This window comes from Gossypium hirsutum, chromosome D08 (genome assembly GCF_007990345.1).
Source record: "Gossypium hirsutum isolate 1008001.06 chromosome D08, Gossypium_hirsutum_v2.1, whole genome shotgun sequence".
Lineage (NCBI taxonomy): Eukaryota > Viridiplantae > Streptophyta > Magnoliopsida > Malvales > Malvaceae > Gossypium > Gossypium hirsutum.
In genome coordinates, this window is record NC_053444.1 from 12,830,484 (window position 1) to 12,847,830 (window position 17,347).

The window sequence follows — 17,347 nt, forward strand, 5'->3', positions numbered from 1 at the left end:
TTAAATTAAAATATCCACTATTAACAATCTAGTTTTTTACAAATATTAAAATTAAACCAAAAATTCAATTAAATAAATGCCCATTTACAGACTCACAGCCCAATCAGCCCAAACCATAATTACAATTACCAAATACTAAACCCATGCCCCAAATATATAACCCAAGTCATTCTAACCTAAACTACCCAAAATTAACCCAATTTGACCCAGCTATAATGGCCCAAACAGCCCAAATTTTTCTAGAAACCCCTAGCGTTTCTAGATCCTTCTGGAGCTGCAGCAGTCAACAGCTCTAGCATCCAAGCACATACACGCGCCTTCAACTCCTTGCACACCAGATCCACGCGCGTTCCCTCCAGGCTGGCCTCGCACCTGCAACAAACAGCAACAACAGATAAGGGGCAACGAAAATCCGAGGAAAAAAAACAATAATAGAAAATATAGCGAAAAAGAGAAATTTCTCTGTATTTTTCTTTTATTTTTTTTGGCTATATAAAGCCATTTCTGAATCTGTAAAAGAGGATGGAATACTCGCATATTGAATATAAATAAAAAAATCAAAGCAGAAAGTTTTTTAGGAAAGGTGATTTTCTTCGTTTTTTCTTTCTTTTTTTTTATTTCTTTGGTTCTTTGTTTTCTTCTTTTGCACCAAACGAAAATAAAAAGAGGAAGAGAAGAAGTGTCTTACCAGGGTAGACGCCATTGGAACCTGGTTTGCTCCGTCTGAATCGGAGTAAGATCAGGTTCATGATTGGAAACAGCGGAGAAAGGCTAGGCCATTGATTTGTTTTAGAATGGCAAAACAACTTATTAGGGTTTTATTTTTTAGTTTTTCATGATAATAAAACGGTGCCGTTTAAGCCTCATTTAATGGCTTCAAAACGTCACCGTGTGGGATGACCCGGTGATCCGACTTGATCCGGGGTAGGATCCGCACATTTTGGTTCATTGGTTTATTTGCGCAACGAGCCCCTCTATGTATTGTGTTGTTTCAATTTGATTTTCTCTAATTTTTTTAAATCTGTACCGCACATTTGGTTCCGATTCCATTTGGATCCATATTTAAATGGCGTTGTTTTCAACAATTGGATTTGAGTATCCAGATTTGTGCGTCTAATTGCAGCAATAGTCCCTCTGGTGTGCAATGGTTCTCAATTTGGTCGTTTTCCTACTAATTTAAAAGTCGTCCATGAGATTTAGTTTTATTTTCGAAATTGTCCTTGTTTTTACTATTTTTTAATTTATTAATACTATTATTATTATAAGTATTATTATCGTATTAGTTTATATTTTTTTACATTATTTTATTTTATTATGTATTGTTATTTTAATTATTTTTATCATTTATTATTATCTAATTACATAATGCATTATTTTAAATATTCTTTATGACTAATTTGTACACATTTTTATGATTTTATTTTACAATATATTCATAAATTCCATTTTTATATATTTCTAACTTTAAAGATTTAGACAATAACATTTCATGATTCTTTCATATATGTATATATAATTTATATTGAATTATTTTTAGTATACATGTAACATCCCTTACCCGTATCCAACACCGGAATAGGGTACGAGGCATTACCAAAACACATACACTTGTAAACGTATTTAACCGAGTTATAAAATTTCATCTAAATTAAAACTTTCAAAATAATTAACATGATTCTATAACTTTTCACAATATATCCTCAAAACATTATAATCATAATAATTAGGGCCTACGAGACCCGATACATACTCATGCAATTCAATGTTTCATTTCCATTTCATTCAATTCACAACTTCTCATGCGCACAATTTAAATCAATTCACTAGCAATTTCCATTTAATTCACGTACAATTCAATGACATTAAGTTCAACACTAATACGTATTTACCATTTAACTCAACGTTTATCGATTATACCATTCAATAACACATTTATGAAATTCTCAATTTTGCAATGAAAATATCACTTTAGCTTAAATAACAACATCATCCTGGTATAAATACACTACCACTTATCCATTTACTTTAATTCTTTTGGGCCCATTTGTCACTTACCATCCTTAATCAAATTAGGGAACGGTTACGGAAAATTGAGTACTTCACTTTGATTTTGCCATAGTATAACTATGGTCTTACGTATGATCACTTATCATTTGTCCTTGATCAGATAAGTGTAGCTAAGGCTACCACTTATCACTTTGTCACTTGATCAGATAAGTGTAGCTAAAGCTACCACTTATCACTTTGTCACTTGATCAGATAAGTGTAGCTAAAGCTAACACTTATCACTTTGTCACTGATCAAAAGTACTCAAATCCGGCGTTCCGCTCAATTTGATCATTTATTCAGTTTTTCGCGTTTTTGTTTTATTCTCATTTCAACAATAAATATATTTCATCACACATTATATTATTCGTGAAATTAACATTTAATCATTAAATTTCAACCATATGAACTTATTATTTCATTATATTTCCACACTTGTTTCTATGCACATCACACAAGATATAAGCATATCATTCAACCATAGTTGCAAAGCTAGTGTATTTAAACATAACTCTTTTTGGAACTAACCACACGATAAACCATTTCAATGCATAACTTATAAATTTAACGTGGCATAATCTAGCCACTACTTGGCCAAAGCCTAAGCATATACACCAAATATGTTAGCCAAATACACATATAGCATAAGCATTATAAGCATGGATGAGCACAACATTTATTCATGTATCAGACTTACCAACATGTGTTAATTCATAAACCATTCATGACATTATTTCATGCCAAATCATATACCGAATATACCATACACACATACTATGAAACTTTATTTTCACACATGAGCTTAAACCATGACCAATAATGCACAGATATAAGCATCATTTCTATTTCATCGTTTATCAATTAAAATCAAGCATATGACCAATTAATTATACACAAATCACTCATATAATTCTCAATTTTCCTCTTCCTCCTCTCCATTCCACATCCTTAATGTGTATAACACACTTAAACAACATTAGCTATAATTTCACTATTCACTCACATGTATATTCAAAACTGTTTATTTGAGTTAGAGTCACTAAATTATTTTTATCCGGAGCTACAGAGCTCCAAATTAAGATCCGTTAATTTTTCCTGAAACTAGACTCACATACCTTCCTACCATAAAATTTTAAGAATTTTTGGTTCAGCCAAATAGTACAGTTTATTCTTTAAAGTTTCCCCTGTTTCACTGTCTGACAGTTCCAACCACTCTTCACTAAAAATGAATTATCTAATTTTACAGAATTTGGATGATGTTTCCGTTTATTTCCTTTGAAAATAAACTCATTAAGGATTCTAAGCATATAAATTATAACTCATAATTCTTTTTATTCAATTTTTTATGATTTTCCAAATTCAGAAAAGGGGAACCCGAAATCATTCTGACATTGTCTCACAAAATTTATTATATCTCATGATTTACAATTCCATTGCTTACACCGTTTCTTCTATGAGAAACTAGACTCAATAAACTTTAATTTCATATTTTATTCACCCTCTAATTCAATTCCCAAAATTTTTGGTGATTTTTCAAAGTTATACTACTGCTGCTGTCCAAAACTGCTTTAGTGCAAAATGTTGATTTCCATTTTGCCCCAAATTTCACAGTTTATACAATTCGGTCCTTTCTCAATTAACCTCTCAATTAATCTGATTTTCTCAATTAATACTTTACCTAGACATTATAAGTTGTTTCACAACTATTGAAATTTAGAATTTCCACATATAATTCTATCTTCAAACTCTTTTACTATTAGGTCCCAAACATTCACTTTCTATTCAATTCTTTTAATAAAATCAGCATATGAACAATTTAAAGCTCTAATTCCATGCTAAATCATCATATATTTCCAACATGTATTCATAGCAACTTTCAAATTCTTTCATAGAATCAAAAACTAATGAATACAACAAGTGGGCCTAGTTGTAAAAGTCACAAAAACACCAAATTTCAAGAAATAATCAAGAATTGAACTTACCTGCAGTAAAAATAGGAAGAACCAGCTTAAGGAAACCCTTCTATGGTGTTTTTGCTGATGAGAATGCAGAAAAATAAAGAGAAATCTAGATAATTCCACTTTGGTCCTAACTTTATTAAGTAAATTTTGCAATATTCCAATTTTGCTCTTAATTCTCCTTACTTTGCTGCTGATTTCATGCCTTTGCCGTCCAGCCCAAATAGACCTTGGGTCTATTTGCCTTTGAAGCCCTCTTCCTTTTATCATTTAAGCTATTTAATCATTTCCCATAATTTTACATTTATTACAATTTAGTCCTTTTTGTTCAATTAATTATCGGAACTTCAAAATTTCTTAACGAAACTTTAATACTAACTTTTTAACACTCCATAAATATTTATAAAAATATTTATGGCTCGATTTAAAATCTCTGAGGTCTCGATACCCTATTTTTTATTCTAATTATTTTAATATTTATTTCTAGTGCACTATTCACTATTTCAAAAATTTTCCTAACTTCACATTTAACTTATACTCACTAAATTAATAATATTTTCTACTCATTTGTCGAATTTAGTGATCTCGAATCACCGTTCCGACACCTCTGAAAATTCAAGCCATTACATTTTTTTTCTCGTCGAATTTGTGGTCCAAAAACCACTATTCTGTCTAGACCCAAAATCGGGCTGTTATAATACATATGTATATATAATAATATATTATTAATTTCAAATTTTAAATTTTTACCTATTTCCTATACATAAATACTCTATTTCTTTTAAAATTTCTATTTCATTTTACTTATTTCGACTTTTACATATGTTATTATTATATGTATATTATTATTTACATTAGGTCTTTTACTTATCTAGATTAATATATATATATTAATTTTAAGATTTATTCATTTTTATTTTCTTCTCACTTTCTTTAAAATTCATTTAAACTTTTTATTCGTTTTTAGTTCTATTATTATATTGTTTCAAATCTTCACATTAATTACTTATTTTATTTTTTTTATATTTTTAAAATGTATAATTTTGTGTACAAACTTTTTTAATCCCAAATTTCTTTTCTCTCATTTTTGTTTTTTATGAGTTACATTTTACTTTTCTTTTAGATTAATAGTTTTTAAATGTTGATGTTGATATTCGCATAATGTATGATTGAAATTATTGTTATTATACTTGTTTATGTTTATTTATTGTTCATTACTCATTAGTGTGCATTTTATATTCAAATTTTGCATGGTACGGCGCCGTTTAATCACACTACATTTTTTGAAAACCCTGTTTCATTAAAAATATTAAAATCATCTTATTTCGTAAATTGTCAAAATACTCGGTATTCACGATTCTCGAGAGGATTGTGCCCTAACTTACTGGACTTCAATTTTTCTCGATGAATTTAGATAGCCAAGTATTTCTTTTGCAATAAAACCATACAAATTCTCAAATAAAGTTTTTTGGGATTTCAAAAGTGTTGGATCCAAACTCACTGGATATGAAATTTTGTTACCTCGAGTTAAGGATTTTAAAATAAAGGCAATATTCGGTGTTTAGGAATTTCGAGAAATTGAACCCTAACTTATTGGATTCTGATTTCTCGTTTGACTCAAATAACCAAATATCCTTCTCAAAATGCATGAATTTTAAAATTTAAAAAGATAAACTTAATTTCGAAGATTGAACTTAATTTCGAAGATTGAACTGTTGCACCCTAACTCACTGAGTGTGACAATTTATTTCTTTGAAATAGGTATGTCTTATTATCCAATTCGATTATTCAGGTTTTCTTTTCAAAGGATCGTATTTTAAGTTCTTTTCAAATTTTCAACACTAAGACATTAAACAATTAGTTTGCTACCAAGTTTTGGGCGTTGCGAGGGTGCTAACTCCTCCTCGTGCGTAACCGACTCCCGAACCTATTTTCTAAAAATTCGTAGACCTAAAATCGTTTTCAAGGTGATCCAATCACACCTCAATAAAAGATTGGTGGCGACTCTCATTTTCATTTTCAATGTCGATTCTCGTTTTTTTTTCAAAAAAAATGGTTTCGACAACCATCAGATTTACATATATGTTTAAGCATTCCATTTCAACATATTAACTCCATCATCACACATTCAAAAATGACCATTCATATGCTTCAAGCATAGTTTGACAATTTACTACCATATATTTTTTGCAAGCATTATGCTCAAACAACCAAAACCATAACAATCTCAAATCAAATTCCAAAGCATGAAAAATAACATATATATAAAACAATTCCTATTTACGTGCACATAATCACATTTGGAACATTTAAAAGACTACTGAATTAGAAGTTGGATAGTGTGTGCTCCTAGTTTATCCGATTGACGTGTTCCGCAAATGACAACTACAGAAGCAAAAAAAATAAGACAGAGTAAGCATTACGAATGCTTAATAAGTTCATAGGTTTAAAACAATAAAACTCACCTCAATTCATATTTTACATAACAAAATAGCTAACTACGCACTTTCCTGTTACCGCAATTCACAACAGTAAGTGAGTTCATCACATAAGAGTCATATAACATTTCAATTTAGTCAATTCGATCCAATTCGATACCATTCCATCGAAATCATATGCAACATCAATCAGTCAAATTCCTTTTAACATTAATCGACTAGCCCGATAAACTATAATAAACAGATATAGATACACAGGTAGCTACACCACATTAGATAGCTTGTCAAAGTAATAACTACATTACACCAAAGCACTATATTGCAAAGCTCAAAGGCATCTATAACTTTTAACATGTCATCTTTCCACCACACCAAAAATCTCCGTAGAGATAACTTAGTAATCCGTAACAAATGTTGGATTCTGATAAATAGTGATTTCTCCGTACCTCAGTGAATTCGGTATCATTTCTTTTACATATCCTTTACAAGAACACAAATAACCCTATTGGCATGCCAATTGTATCCTATCCTATCATGCGTTCATCCAGGCACAATTTAATTCATTCATTCATTTCTTTTTAATTCGGTTCATTACTCACATTTTTGTAATAATTCAGAAAACAACTCACATACAAATCCATATTACAATTTCATAATTCAATTTTACACAATAAATTTATTCATATATTTGCACTGTATGAACTTACCTGACAAAAAACGATAATATACAAGGTGTCCGGGACTACTTCGCAACTTTCCCTTTTCCTCGATTAATTTCCAGTTAGTTCGAATCTTGATTTATAAGGTAATTCATTTCAATCTACCAGTTCTAAATACCTTATAATATTCAATTTCATGTATATGACATCTTACTTGTATTTTTTATAATTCCCTTAAAGTTTCACACTTTATTCAATTTAATCCGTAAAACCGAAACATGTACAAGTTTCACGCTTGGACATCATTCTACAATCCGCTTTTGAATACATTCTCTATACTCCTCTACTATCCATTTATATCAAAGACACATTTTACCAAATATTCATTTTAATCCATATATGCAAAACTAACATTTAAACTTTACAAATTAGTCCCATTTACAATTCTAAGCTTAAAAGCTAACCATTTAACAACAAAAGCTTCAAAATTAATCAGTGATAACTTTTCTAAACTTGAATAGTTCTACAATTTAATACCTAAGTTAGATAAATCAAGCAACAACAATATCAAAAACATAAAGTTTACAAGAAACGGGCTTGGATCAACTTACCATACAAGGGTAGATCGTTTAAAGCATTCAACAATGGTGTTTCTCATGTTTTCTTAGGTTGGACGGTGGAAGATGAGTAATGGAATATGATGGTTTGGTTATTAAGCTTTAACATATAAATTAAATTATTTAATCTAATTTTTAACACCTAATTATAACAAATCCACTAACCGTCCATTGATATAGAAAAGTGGTTAATTGCCACTTAAATCCTTAAACATATACTAGTTGAGTCATTTAACTAACAAAAATAAATAGTGATTAACTTTTACAGTTTTTACAATTTAGTCCTTACACCTTAATTACTACCCATTCAATAAAATTATCAAATCAGAAATCACTATAACACTATAAATGACTCAAAAATATCAATAAATGATATTTACCGACTCGATCATTGGAAAATAGGGTTCCAAAATAGCTATTTTTGGTACCACTAAAAATTGGATTGTTACAATTGTAATCACTCAATTATAACTAATTAAATTAATTTAAATAATGACACAAAAAGCATTAGGTATATTGATGATTTATGTATTAGCTTTCCTTTTAACAACTTTGAATGATTTATCAACTTAATAACTTAACTTAAAATGATTTTTTAAATAGTCTTATTGATGATTATGATATTAACTTAATTATTTAATCCACTTTATAAATGTATAAATGAATCTAGAGCATGTATTATAATTGTTGTGAAAAAAAAAAGAATTGCAATACTAGTTTTTTTTTTGCCCAAAACAAGGTGATATTGTTTTTTTTACAAAGCCCAAATTTGGTAAAAATTGGCAAATTGAACATCGGTTATCGATTTAAGATATTTTGGCTTTTATTCTATATTGTAAGGCATGAGATAAACCTTTGCCTGATTTTCTCACCAGAGAGTTTCTTCAAAAATGCCCCCAAACTCCGAAGACAAAGGAAAAGGGAAAATAGAAGAATCATCCAAAACCCAAATCACATCAAAACCAATTAAGACATGGTATGAAATTTGCCATGAAGAAGATGAGAAATCATCATCATCGTCAAAATCCTCCAAAAATACAATAATTCAAGATGAACAAGAAAGATTCCCTGCAACAAAATAATGCGTGAACAGGAGAGATTCCCTGCAACAAAATAATGCGTGAACAAGAAATATTCCCTGCAAGAAAAGACAAGTGAATAGTTATGTAATTTGTATTTTGTAATCAGAGAATATATTCTTTGAAAATTTTTATTCAAAAGTTTCAAATGTAATGATTTCCCGATTCGGGTGATGTAAAGAGAGAATAGCCCTCTATAAAAGGCTATCAGTTTGTGAATGAGAAGCAGAACTCGATTTACCCATTTGAGTTGTTTCTCCAAAAAGTTTCTCAAAGTTTCTCAAAACTTTTAAGTTCACAAAATTTAATTTTAAGTTTCCAAATTTTCAAATTAAGTTTTCAAATTTTTTCAAATTAAGTTTCCAAACTTAAGCTTTCAAATTACAAATATATTATTACCAATCCGGTCCTCAGATCCAAGTTTCAGTTTCGGTTTCAAAAATGAAAAACTGAATGAAACACTAAACTGAATCAAATCGAACTAAACACACCCTACTTGCAACTAGGCCAAGAGGTTATGGAGTGCAAGTTTAAAAACTGTAGTTACCCGAAACTATAACATCCCATACTCGACCTAATCACCAGATCCGAGCTACGGGATGCCACCTCCATTGCTGGAGCTGCTACGATTCAATTTACCCCCTTTTTTATATGCTATTCACAATATTATTAAATTTCATTATGATCCACCATTTTTAGGTCTTATACGAGCTTACGAAACCTTCTCGTCGTGATGATGCTCGAGCAACATCACAACGTCACTAACTATTTCTGCAACATCCATATATCAAAAACCTGCAAATCAACATAACATGATACATAGCCTTACTTCTACTCTATTCTTGACCATATGAATAGTACATTTAATAGATATGACACTTTCCACACATTCCTATTTCATGTTTTTATTATTGGTTCCATTCGACAACTCCAATATTAAACCTTTCCTATCAATTATACAAATATATGCCAAAACCAATGTCCATTTCATAAGTAATCCATATATGTTATCTTCCAATTTCAATTGCATACCTCAAGCCCTATCTAGGATACATATAACTTCATATATGTACACTTTCTAAACATTATTCTCTTTCAACCATTCATCACATACCAATATCACTAATCAACCAACCACCTACTAGCATGATTCATACCACTTTATATTTCAAATACTATGTCATATGTTTTTATATACATTTCAACCATTTCCAAACATGCCATTAACAACGAAGTATTAACCATTTGTACTATACTTGCATATATTCAATATATGTACACATTCATCAACTTCCCAAAATCAACATTCCAAACATATTAAAATATAATGAAAACTCTACTAGGTATAATTCATATCCATCATTCTCAATTCACCACCAAATCATCAATTTGTCATATCATATAACATAATTCAAACCAATTAAAGGTCGATTTAGCATTTTCATCAAGTTACCATATTTTCAGTTCTATTTAATTTAGTCATCTATATTCAATAATCGATCGAAATCATAACAATTTTACTTGATTTATCAAATTCATATCACCTTATAATCTTACCATGCAAAATAAAACAGAAATGCAACAACCGAAGTAGTTTAAATTATAGAATTACAAACTGAAAGCTCATGTCGAGCTCGTGTCACTCGTCGTAGACTCTCGCCTTTCCTTTCCCTATCGATGATCCCGTGTCTTTTGAGCTTTGATTTAACATCAAATTCTATCCAAATCACATTCAATTACAAAGTCATACGTATTTTACAAATTATTCAATTTAATCCCTAAAATTGATATAGCCATATCTTTTGAGCTTTGATTTTAAAATCAATCTCAATTACATCATTCTATAACCCTCTATTATATATAATTATAGAAATATTATACTAATTTCAAAATTTATGCACTTTAGTCCTTATGTTAAAATAGTAATTAAATTTTACAATCTAGTCCTTTTTCACTTATAAGTTCAAAATCTAACAATTTAACACCAAAAGCAACAATAATTCAACAATGGAAACTTTTGAAATTCAAAAAAGTACACGGGTTAGCTAAATCAAGCTCTCGGGATATCAAAAACATAAAAATTACAAAAAAAGACTAAATCAAACTAACCAAATTGTAACCAAAACTTTAAGCTTCAAAATAGGGTTATTTTCTTCCCAAGACATGAAGAGGAAGATGATAAAGAGAAAATTTCTCGTTTTTCTCCTTTATTTTAACCTTTTATACTAATATTGTAACTTAATTAATTACTAATTATTTAAATTAAACTTAATTAACTTAACCTTAAACCAATTTAACAAAAGTGAGCAGATTTCCTAATCATCCACCACCATTTGGTCATTTACAATTGGGTTAATTTCTCAATTGGTCCTTTGATTAATTAAAAATCTATAGCGATTGACTTTTACTACTTTTACAGTTTAGTTCTTGTACCTTAATTAACTATTGAATTGAAAAAAAAAATAAAGGACCAAATTTCAATTAAACTTTATACTAACATCGAAAATGGGATTTTGAAACCACATTTTCCGATACCATTGACTTTTGGGTCATTACAATTTACTTAACTTTAATTTATTTAATCAATCTACTATTAACATCACCAACCACTAACACCCACCTTGACATGGTCTAATTGTTATTTTAGACCTTAAGCCATTTTCAAATTAAAAATCTATAGTGATTGGACTTTACAATTTAGTCCTTGAACCTTAATCTATCACTAATTCGGCTAAGTTACCTATACAAAATTCAATTCACCTATATAATAAGTTCATAATTACCTATGTTTAGTATTTACAAACTCGATTTATGAAAATGGAGTCTCGAACCCGTAAATTTTGGTACCACTAGAAACCGAGTTATTACAACATGTACATAAAGGTCTTTGTTATGCAAATGGTCGTTTTAAGTTAGTTGTTGTATGGTAAATGTGGCAATGGTGAAATTTAAAGGCTTAACATGGTATTTAACTTATAGTTGCATGATTAGGTCAAGGTTGATGCCTTTGTGAATGAAGGTCACAAGTTTTTTATGATTTAATATGTTAAAGGTTGCAAGTGAACTAGTTGAAATAGCTAGGTGAATGAATGTTTAGAAATGGTAAGTTTGAATGATAAGCATGATACATAGCTTAGTGAATGTTTAGGTTAGCTCATGTCAAGTTAGTTCCTTAAATGGCTTAGTTCTTAGTTTGCATATTGAAACCTATTTGAATTGGTAAATGAAGTATTTAGATATGAATGGTTAAATTGGAAATTGAAAATGCTTAAATGAAAAATATGTTAATTGTGTTATGTTCAATGGTTGGTTCCAAGAGATATAGACTTGTGTTAGCTTAAATTGTATTGTTTTTGCATAAGAGGAATTGGTATATGAATGGATATGATGATATATTGTGATTAGAAGCACTTGAATTAGGTACCAAATGTGCATTTTTCCAAAAAACAAGGGCAATGTCGCAACCTCACCCGACAATGAATGGCATCGCGACGTGGATCTACATGTCATCGTGACGTAACTCACTAAGTTGACAATGTCACGATGAGGAATTATGAAGTCGCGACGTCGGCTTGAGATTTTAAAACTTTACATTTTGGTCCTAATTCATACTTGAGTTAGCAAAAGAGCTTTTATAAGCTCGTGTAGGACCCCGAAATTGATTGTGTAACATATTATGAAAGTGAATGATACTTACATGTTTTAAATGATCAAATAGTGTATAATCGTCTATAGTTGCTTTGACAATGAATGAAGCATCTTGTAGCTCAGACTTGGCAAACAAGTCGGGCAAAGGGTGTTACACACTTGGCACACAATTTGGCTATCTTTGACACATAATGTCTTAACTAGTCACTTGTCAACATTATCATCCAAACATGTTAGACATACTTACATAACATGTAACACCCCTTACTCGTATTCCGGCTCGGAACAGAGTATGAGGTATTACTATGTTTTTTTAAAAAAAATTTCGACAGCATTTCTGCTTAATTTTGCTTAAACCTCCTGCAAATTTAAATCACAATCCAATATATATATATATCAACCAAACTCATTTATAATAATACTCACAATTTAACTATTAATGAACACCACATTTTAAATCAAACCATAACATATATTTACATGATGATTCCATATTTCATAGGTCGTCTATACATGCCATAATTTTCCGGAACGATAGTAGCAAAATACCCCAAGTGTGAAGGATAGTGTGGATGATTGTCTGACTTCGTTCCAAATTTCCGAGTTGTCGGAAGTCACTATAATCAAGGGAAAAAAATAAAATCGAGTAAGCATATAGCTTAGTAAGTAAACACATGATAAATAAGTAATTACTCACATAACTACACCAAAATATAAACTTATTCATGAATAACTTCATTGTTTAGGCAATTTCCAGCAAACTGTTTTTCTGCGTCATAGTCGCTAATTTATTTTTATCCGGATCTACAGGGCTCCAAATTGAGTTTCGTAAATTTTCCCTGAAACTAGACTCATATACCATTTCACCATAAAAATTTCAGAATTTTTTACCCAGCCAATTAGTACAGTTTATTCATTAAAACTTCCCCTGTTTCTCTGCCCAACGGTTCTGACCCTTCCTCAAAAAAATTCACTTAACTCTCTGTACAAAATTTTAAAAATGGTTTCGCTTGTTTCTATTAAAAATAGAGTCAATAAGGAATCCAGGAATATAAATTTCACACCATAATTATTTTTTTACAATTTTTGGTGATTTTCCAAAGTTAGAACAGGGGATCCCGAAATCAATCCAGCCCTGTTTCAGTAAAATTCAGATATCTCCAAAAATACAACTCTTTTGCTTATTCTATTTATTTCATATGAAAATAGACACATTCAGCTTCAATTTCATATATTATTCAGCTTCCCATTCATTTTCCACCATTTATGGTGATTTTTCAAAGTTACCCATCTGCTGTTGTTCAACACAGTTTATAACTAAAATCGTTCTTTTTTTCGTTTTTGATATTTTCTCCCATCTCATACATGGATCGATTTAGTATCCAACTCAATATTTGCCCCATAAAAATTTCCACCATATGGCAATATTCACCTTCCACACTTTTTCGTTGAGCACTCGGAATGTTAACTGTTATTAGTGGATCTCGCACTTAGCACCACCACTTAATCGGGGAATCAGCACTTAGCAACCCCTTGGGGGAATCAGCACATAGCAACCCCCTTTTTATTTCAGAGATACGGTGGATATCGCACTTAGCACCACCAATGAACTGGGGAATCAGCACTTAGCAACCCCTCGGGGAATCAGCACATAGCAACCCCCTTTCACATTTCAAAGATACGGTGGATATCGCACATAGCACCACCAATGAATCGGGGAATCAGCACACAGCAACCCCTTTATGTACAACATACTTCGGCTTATTCCGAGTGTTCAACCCATAAATCATATATTGCAACCCTTTACCACCTTTCCCGATTTAACAACATTTTTAGGATATGGCCAAACATTTATTTTAATTCCAAATAAATCTCAACATATATCAATTAATGTCAAAATAATACATCAAGTCACGTGTTTACTTACCTCGGTGCAAAATATCGTAATTTTGCACTTCACTCCACTATCTTTTCTTTTCCTCGTTTGAGATAATCTTCACGTCTTTCTTGATCTATAATAGCAAATTTAACTCATTTAATGTTCACATTCATTAAAATAATCCACCACCCAACTTTTTAAAAAATTACAATTTTGCCCCCAAACTTTTGCATAATTACACTTTTGTCCCCAAGCTCGGAAATTAAACTTCATCACTTATTCTTAGGTTTTATGACATGCTGAACATTTTTCCCTTCTATGGCAACATCAAATTCTCACTCTAACATACACTTATGAACAATAATTATTTTTACCGATTATGCCTATTTACCCGTTTTCGCTTAAAATCGCTTAGCAAAAGTTGTTTAACATAATTTATAGCTTCATATTCCACCATAAAACAGCAAAATAAACACATTTCACCTATGGGTATTTTTCCAAATATGAGCCCTAACACGAATTATTGCTAGAATAAGCTAAACCGAGTTACGAGGATTCCAAAAATGCGAAGAACATTAAAAACGGGGCTAGGATGCACTTACTATGAGCTTGAGAAAGCAAAGAAACCTTAGCTATGGCTTCCTTCAAATTTCGGCAGCAACTAATGAGGAAGATGATGATTTTTGTCATCTTTTTCCCATTTTATTTTTTTATTACCAAATGACTAATATGCCCCCACTTAAAAAAAATCTATTTCTCTCATTTCTTATGTCTATTTTTGTCCATCAACTAACTAATGGTCTAATTACCACATAAAGACCTCCAATTTAAAATTTCATATCAATTAGATACTTCTACATATAGAACTCAACTTTTGCACTATTTACAATTTAGTCCTTTTGACTAAATTGAGTGCCCAAACGTCGAAATTTTCGAACGAAATTTTTACGAAAATTTTCCGTGAAATTGTAGACCATAAAAATATAATAATAACCATATTTTCCCTCGTCGGATTTGTGGTCCCGAAACCACTATTCCGACTAGGCCCAAAATCGGGCTGTTACATAACATGAGTAACATCACTTAATACCAAAACAATTTCATGTTACACAACAAGTTATAAACATATTCCATTTTATATTCAATACATTTTCAAGCTTTTCTTATTTCAATTAAGATAAATATTGCTTGATGGAATTATAGTAAAACTGACTCAAATACACAGGTGAACTAAGTTGCCCACACAAGTTAAAATTACATCAGGTTACCCGTTCGAGCTAAACCTATGTTACATATAACTCGAGAATTTGTAACAAATGCTAGATCTCATTATAACATGTATAATCTTTGGTCAAGCGTGCGTGTAACCCTGTTGACATACCAATTGTATCATAGTCTTTTACTGGGTTCACACAGACAACATTTATACATAAATTCATTATCATACCTATAATCATTCTTATTTACCTGTCATACCCTGTGTATTGCCACATTTGCATTTTCGTACCTTGTACACTATTTTATCGCATGACATTCATTTATCTCATTTTATTTCAATTTAGTCCAATTCATATACATATAATTTCACATTAAATTTCAGAATCACATATCAAAATATCATCAACCCACAATTCATCATATCACATACATGTTCAATTCATTCTCATATTATATATCATACTCCCAATAAATCATAATAATTTTTATTTCATTCAATTCAGTCCACTATTTGGCAATCAATATCTATCATAGCAATTCAATTCATACGATCATTACTAACTCACTTTGATATTCAAAAATGCAATATGACGTGAATATGCAAAGAAACAAATTCATCTCGAATCATAAAATCAGAAACTGATATCTTACATCACTCGACAACGTCTCTCGTTTTTCCTTTCCCTCTTAATGGCCTGACGTCGTTTGTCGCTATATTCGATAATTCAATAATTAAATAAATAAAGAAACAGCAGATTTCATTCAATCCACATCCAAATACAAAGCCCACATATTTTTAATTTTATTTAATTTAGTCCATGAACTCGGGATAAACATAACTTTGATTCCTAGCTTTAAATTAAAATCTGAATTCGTATATTTTCATTAGGGACCTTATATATTCTATTTCTAACATAATTTCATGATAGGTTTTACATTTATTCAATTTGGTTCCCAATATAACAAACTTAACAAACAAGCTAAATTAACTTTACAATTTAGTTCTTTTTATAATCTAAGCTTAAAATCTATCAATTTCAAACCTAATTCATCAATTAATCAACAATGAAAGCTTTCCAAAACTTTATCAGTTTATCAAATTGGTACATGAGCTAGTTAAATCAAGCTTCCATGATCACAAGCCTATAAAAATTGCAAGAAAATGGATTGATTTCACTTACCAAATTAATGGCCGAATACCTACAATTTTGAAAGCTTTCGTTTGGTTTTTCTTTCTTATTTGGACGGTAGATAAATGAAATGAAGGAGATGGTACTATTTTCTCCTCTTGTTTTAACTTATATAGTTGATTAAAATTAATTAATTAAATATAATCAACTTTAACTTCTAATTAAGGTTAATGGTTTCTCACATCATCATCCACTATCACTAATTTAAAAATAGTTTAATTATCATTTTGGATCTTTGTTTAATTTCTATTTAGGTCCTCAAATCTTGTGTTAATTAAAATTTAATAACAATTGAATTTTTATAATTTAGTCCTCGAGTCTTAATTAACCACTTTTTCGGTTAAATTACTCAATCAAACTTCAATATATTTTTATAATAACCCCGTAAATATTTTTATTTAATATTTACGGATGCGGTTTACGAAAATTAGGTTTTGAAATCACATTTTCCGTCACCATTGAATTTCGAGTCGTTACAGAAATCGAACCGAATTCTATTTTTTATTTAATATAAAATAATTTTAATTTTTATTATATAAAAATAAATATTTTTATTTAAAATAGTGAAAATAATTTAAAATTTTGTTGAATAATATTCAAAAGTCATAAAACAAA

The 17,347-nt window shown here is 30.1% G+C and overlaps 1 long non-coding RNA gene across 1 annotated transcript; it reads right to left on the reverse strand.

Moving 5' to 3' along the window:
- Positions 1–837, reverse strand: LOC107913668 (uncharacterized). Its single transcript, XR_001688608.2, has 2 exons — positions 689–837; positions 1–372 (listed from the first exon to the last, which is right to left on the reverse strand). It is a non-coding gene; the product is annotated as an uncharacterized lncRNA (long non-coding RNA).
- Positions 838–17,347: the final 16,510 nt, after the last annotated feature.